Consider the following 6,842-nt stretch of genomic DNA (forward strand, 5'->3'; position numbering starts at 1 on the left):
TTGTGCCTTTTCCAGCGTTTTTCTTGCAGTTGATTTCTAGTTTCATACCATTGTGGTCAGAAAAGGTGCTTGATATGATTTCAATCTTCTTAAATTTATTGATCCTTGCCTTGCATCCCAACATGTGCTCTATTTTTGAGAATGTTTCAAGTATATTTGAGACAAATATGTATTCTGCTGTTTTTGGATGGAATGTTCTATATATATCTATTGACTCCATATGGTCTAGTGTTTCAGTTAAGGCCACTGTTTCCTTGTTGACTTTCTGTCTGGAAGATCTATACATTGATGTAAGTGGGGTGTTAATGTCTCCCTACAATTGCTGTGTTGTTGTCAATTTCTCTCTTTAGGTTTGTTAATATTTGCTTTATATACTTTGGTGCTCCTGTGTGAGGTGCATATATGTTAATAAGTGTTTTGTCTTGTTGATGGTATGTCCCTTTTATCATTATATAATCTCCATCTTTATCTCTTATTTTTTATCTTGCAGTCTGCTTTGTCTGATATAAGTATGGCTATACTTGCTTTCTTTTGCTTGCCATTTACTTGGAGTATCATATTCCATCCCTTTACTCTGAGCCTATGTTTGTCTTTAGAGCTGAGATGTGTTTCCTGGAGGCAGTATATTGTTGGGTCTTGTTTTTTAACCCAGCTAGCTACTCTGTGTCTTTTGATTGGTGAATTCAATTCATTAACATTTAGGGTGATTACTGATATATGAGGGCTCAATAGCGCCATTTTATCTTTTGTTTTCTGGTTATTCTATATTTCCTTTTTTTCTTTTCCTTTGTATTTCAGTTTGGGGCTTTCTATGATGTTTTACTCTTTTTTCTTCATTTATAATTTGTGAATCTGCTCTGATTTTTTGTTTAGTGGTTACCATGGGGTTTGTATAAAGATCTGATAGATGAGATAGACCATTTTCTGATAGCTTCTTTTCTTTGTTAACCTAAGCAGGTTCCATCCATTTCCTCTTCCTTTTCTATGCTTTAGTTGTCACAAATTATTCTCTTTCGTGTTGTCAGTTTGTGACCAAATTGAAGTGTTTGTAGTTATTTTTGATGCTTTCTTTCCCTTTAAACTTTATGTTATAATTAAGTGTTGCTAACCTATTCTGATACAGAGCTGCAATTTTCTGAGTTTGCCTGTCTGTTTATCTCCTTTCTGAAAGCTTTGGAAACCTTTGCCTTTTTGTTTCAGGCAGGAGGTCTCTTTTCAACATTTCTTGTAAGGCAGATCTAGTGCCAATTAACTCCCTCAGCTTCTGTTTGTCTGGGAAACTTTTATTTCTCCCTCATAGCTGTAGGGTAACTTTACTGGATAGAGTATTCTTGGCTAATAATTTTTTTCTTTCAATATTTTGAATATATCATTGCACTCTCTCCTAGCCTGTATGGTTTCTGCTGAGAAATCTGCTGATAGCCTAATGGGGCTTCCTTTGTAGGTTTTTTATTCTCTCTGGTTATCCTTTATATTCTTTCTTTGTGATTGACCTTTGACAGTTTTAATAGTATATGCCTTGGAGAAGGTCTTTTTTTCATTGATGTTCTTAGAAGATCTATTGGCTTCATGTACTTGCATATCCAGTTTCTTCCCCAGGTTTCAGAAGGTCTCATTTATTATTTCTTTGATTAAGCTCTCTGCTCCTTCTCCCCTGTGTTCTCCCTCTCAGACACCTATTTCCTTATGTTACTTTTCCTAATTAAGTCAGATATTTCTTGAAGAACTTCTTCATTATTTTTTAAATCTTAGTTTTCTTTCATCCTCCACCTGAAACATTTCTAGATTTCTATCTTCAAGAGCACTAACACTCTCCTCCATAAGGTCTGCTCTAGTTTTTTGTTTTGTTTTGTTTTTTTGCATTCTACATTACTTTTTATCTTGTTAATTGTGTTCTTTATATCCAGAATTTCTGGGGGGTTTTGGGTTTTTTTTTTTTTGAGCTTCAATATCTTTGGAGAAGTACTCCTGTTCATTTATTTTATTTCTGAGCTCATTAAACTGTCCTTCTGAGTCTTCTTGTAACTTGTCGAGTTCTTCATGACAGCTATTTTGAATTCTCTGTCATTTTGGTTATAATCTTCTGTGACTTCCAGTTTGGTTTCTGGTTAGTTGTCATTTTCCTTCTGTTCTCTCATGTTACTGTAGTTCTTTGTGGTGTTTGATGAATTGATCTTCTGCTGGAGCATTTGTGGTAGTAGTCACTTTTTCTTATTTGGTTACAGCTTGGTTAATTAGGTTCGCTTAACCAGGATCTCTTATTCCTCCAATGGCTCCACACAGGCTTGGCTGCTGCTGCCCCATGCACCACCTATGCTGCTGTTCTCTGGTTGTCTTGGGGTACTGGTTTCACTGCTGCCAGTGGGGCTGGTTTCATGGGGGTCATTGTTGCTGACAGGAGCCTGAGGACCTGGGGACTTTTATGCAACCCTCCTGTTGGTGGAGGTGCTGTTGCGGTTGTCCCCACTAGAAGCTGGATCACTGGTTCTGCTATCATTCCTGATGCATCTGGTTGCGGAGTCCACCTTCTACCACTGTGGGCTGTTTTCTCTGTTCCCACCTCATAAGTTCATAGTAGTGCCAGTTGAGCCACTCTGTGTTCACATGGGTGGGACTGCTGCCACTTGGCGAGGCCTGTTTGCATGGCTGGGTTGTTGCCTTACAGTAGGACATATTCACACGGGTGGGGCTACTTCCCATCAATATGTCATACTCATGCTGATGGGGCTGCTGCTACTTGTTGATTCCTCTCACAGGCTGAGCCACTGCCATCTGGAGATGTTTGTGTGTGAGCCAGGCTGCCCCTACCCCCACTCACAGTCATGCTGGCTGCTGTGTGATGATCCACATCCTGGATGCTGCTGCTGGGGATAGGGTAAGGGCTACTCCCCTAGTTCCCGTAGTTCCCGTGGGTCCAGTCAACTACTTTCAGATGTATAGCAGTATGGATCCCTCACACATCCTGTTGTGCTATGTAGGGAATCCTCTGTTTGTCAATGGATGTCTGTTTTATAGTAACTAAGAGGGAAGAGACAAAGGGAACAACTAACTCCACCATGACACTGATGTCACTTCTCACCAAAGGATTTTTAAAAGAGTGCCATATTCCCATGTGTTTAGTAAAAAAAAAATCCCTGTCATGGAAGTTGAAAAGGAAAAGGGAAACAGAATATGGCTGAAGTCAAGGAGACCTAGACAGAAGGATATTGCAATAGCTTGCATGAGATATGAAGAAGGTCTTAATTAAATTTGTTGAAGTGAGATGGACATAAAGAGATGATTTGGAGAGATATTTTTATGGAGATGTTATATGATGATACATTTTTATCATCAGAATTTTGTGAATCATTGAGTATTGAATTTATGAATAGGGAGAGGGAGGAAATCAAATTGACTGTTAGATTTCTTTCTTGTGCATCTGAATGACATTCTCTAAATTCAAAATATAAGAGGAGCAGATTTATGCTTTCCTTCTATTATTTGCTTAGGGATATTTAGGTAGGGTTTTCTAGTTGGTGTTTGAAACATGTGTCTAGACTAAATAGAGGGTCTGGGTTGGAGACGTAGTAGGTATAGATACAGGTTAAGTGCCTATTAGTGTCAGGAGCACCAAAGAAGATTATGTCAAAGGAGAAATGAAGAAGGCTAGGGATGAGCTCTTGGAACTCTGATTTTAAATACAGCATCAAGAAGATTGATCCAGCAAAGTAGATATTAGGAATGTCTAGAAAAACTACAAGAGAAACAGAAATGTATCATTGCTACTGTCTCCTTCAGATCCTCCTCCTCTTGCTATCACTTGCTCCTCTTATCTATCTCTGTAAATGGTACTCCCATCCACCATTTACCCATGTCAAAAGCTTTTACAATACCTTTGACTCTCCCTTTACACTCACTCAAAACTCAGTCAATTCCAAATCCAGTCAATTCTACCTACTAAATATCTTTCCATAATCACAATAAGACCAGAGAGAAAATTGTAGTGTTGCCTGACTCAATATGGTTCCAGTGAAAAATGAAGAAACAATATCCATGCTATCTTGGGCTGCTTCACTGCAGGCACATGGACACTTTAGTGTTTGTCTTGGCTTGGTTTCCTGGGAAAGAAAATCTGAGGCACAAGTTTGCACACAGGAGGTTTAGTAGAACATACTCTAAGAACTACAATCTGTAAATGTGTGAGGGAAGCATGATTGTTGAAAGGTACATTTTGAACCATGATAGATAGTCTTTAAGCCATTCCATGGGCAGATATGGAGATGGAATAGCTCTGCATAAATGTCTGGAATTAAGCCATAGTGTGAACAACTGTAACCCAACATTGACTACTCAGTCAATAGAAGCTGCCCCTTAGTAGAGGAGTGTAACCTTGGAGGACGTAGTTTCCTTTGGCTAAAAGCAATTCCAAGGGAAGCTGTGAACTATCACTTGGCAAAAGTCACAGCATTTAAGAATTAGTATTTCAATCCTGAAAGGGAAATCTAGATGGTGCTTCACAGGTATCACAATTTCCATGACAGTTCAACATTTGTGCTACACAGATGTACTTGATTTGTATAAGTTCATCTCACTGTGGAACAACTCTTTCAGGAAAAATTTTTAAGAGGGAGTTAGAGTGATTATCTACACACATATCCCACCATTATAGCTGGTCTCAGGGCTGCAGATGTTACTCATCATCTCTATCCTCCACAATCCATTATAGATATCTCTCATTCTCCTATTCTAGGTGGTATACCAGAAGGAGTGACACAGACCCAATCTCTGAGGTGTCAGAGCTCTACACACCATGGCCTTTTCATGTCCTGGCAAATTCTCATATCCTTTTACTATCAAAATCAGGCAGGGTAAAACCAATAGATGTCCCAATGGAATACTGTTGGGAGAGAAAATTATGTAGGCACACTGGGAATATCAGCCCTACCTCCTGTTGATGATCAGGCTCTGTTATTCTAGTCAGATTGGTGACTCTTTTCCTTGCCTACTAGCCTCTTAGCCCAGAAATCTGATGTGACTAAGGGATAGGCATAGCTTAATGTTTGACACCCTCCCTATTTCTTCAGGTGCAAATCTTTCCATTCTGTATACCGTGATCTCTTTACTCACAGAGGCTTGATTTGCTGTGACAGAAAGAACAAGTCCCTAAGTGGGACATTGGGTGTTTGGTAAAAGGAGCCATTTCAGCTCCCACCATTTTGTTCCTAGGCCATTTATCCTACCTCTGGGGGAACAAAGCACCATGTATTGTGCTTCAGATTTAGAGCATATGTTGCATCCTGGAAAATGATATCCCATTTTAGCAGAGTATCATCTCAACTGGAATCTCATCTGCACTTTCACAAGGCTGTCCCATTGCTCTTGGAACTGGGAGCTTCTGGGTGGTAGACTGTATGATAAAACCAGGGGATCCTATGCTCATGAATCCACTACCATACCTCTTTTCCTTCCATGTATGTCTCTCAGTTCAATGAAGCGTTATGAAGGATCCTGTGTTGATTGATCATACACTCTCGGCCTTTGGGTAGTTGTGCTGGTTGAAGCCATGAAGGCAAGAAAGAGAAATCCTTACCCAGAATATATGTTGATTCTGTTCAGTATGAACCCCTGAACCTTCGGAGATGAAAGGGAACTAATCTAATCAATTTGTCATCAAGGTGCTGGTTGGTCTCCTTGAAGAATGGTGCTATATTGATGACACAGCATTTGTCTCTGCTGCTTGCAGTTTAGACATTTGGCAGCAACAGCAGATATTTTAGAGATGGTGAGTGGGAGCCCATGCCATTGGACCCCTGCATAGCCTCAATACTTGCCTCCAGTCAGAAGCCAATTTTGCCCATGTTGGGGAGGCTGACGAAAGAGGATGGTGGATATCAACTCGAAGTCATTTTGCTTACTCAGTGGTTTAATGCCTCACCTATGGTCTGTGGTCTCCCGTGGTTGATAAATATGATACAAAGATCTTCACACCTCATTCTACTCCCGCAAGTGTTGCCACATGCCTCTTGCTCAGGCCTCCTATACTGCTATCATCCAATTTTTATGTTTTCCCACCCAGAACAGGAAGCTAAGCCATTTGAAAACCTCTTTAATCCATATATATCTTATGGCAGGCTGTTTCTTTCCACGGACAGTGGATGATCATGTATAATGTGTGGATCTCTGCCCACTTAGAGAGCTTCCTGTCAGCATTGACTTTCGAGGTCATGCAGAGTGGGCCAGTAGTATGGAAGCAGTCCATTTGTGGCTTGTATTCATATATTGAGTCATTCCACATGTGAGCCTAGCTCAATTATTTTCTTCCTGTGTCATCTGGTGATAACAGACACCCAGGGGGGCTTGGTGTCAACTGGAATTAGGTGTAACATTAGTAGATGATAGGGTCTCACAACCACCTCTTATGCATCTTATTTGTGTCCTCTGTCCCTACCTATACTTGTTGCAGATGAACCACCCCCATCTTAGGATGGATTGCTGCTGGCCCACCTGACAATATGACTTGGTGGCTTTAAGACAACTTAGTGATCATGTGCTCTGGTCACATGGCAATTTAGAGTCTTTAGTCATGCTTCAGGTGGCATGACCTTGTTCCACATCATCAGAGGCTATGATGTATTTCTCCTACAGAGATGACATAAAATTTATACACCTGTTCCCACTCCAGATGACTCTTCTACTGTAGGAGGTATTTTCAGGTAGTACGACCCAAGTGCGAGACTGCTCACAGCTTCTCCAGAGCCATTTCATATACTGGGTCCCCGTAAGACCTGGCAGTCTTCCATGATACTCAACTAATAGATTGAAAAGAACTTCAAGTATGGAAAATCTACCTATAGCAGTAATGA

The sequence above is a fragment of the Diceros bicornis genome, chromosome 31 (assembly GCF_020826845.1).
Source record: "Diceros bicornis minor isolate mBicDic1 chromosome 31, mDicBic1.mat.cur, whole genome shotgun sequence".
In the NCBI taxonomy this organism is placed as follows: Eukaryota; Metazoa; Chordata; class Mammalia; order Perissodactyla; family Rhinocerotidae; genus Diceros; species Diceros bicornis.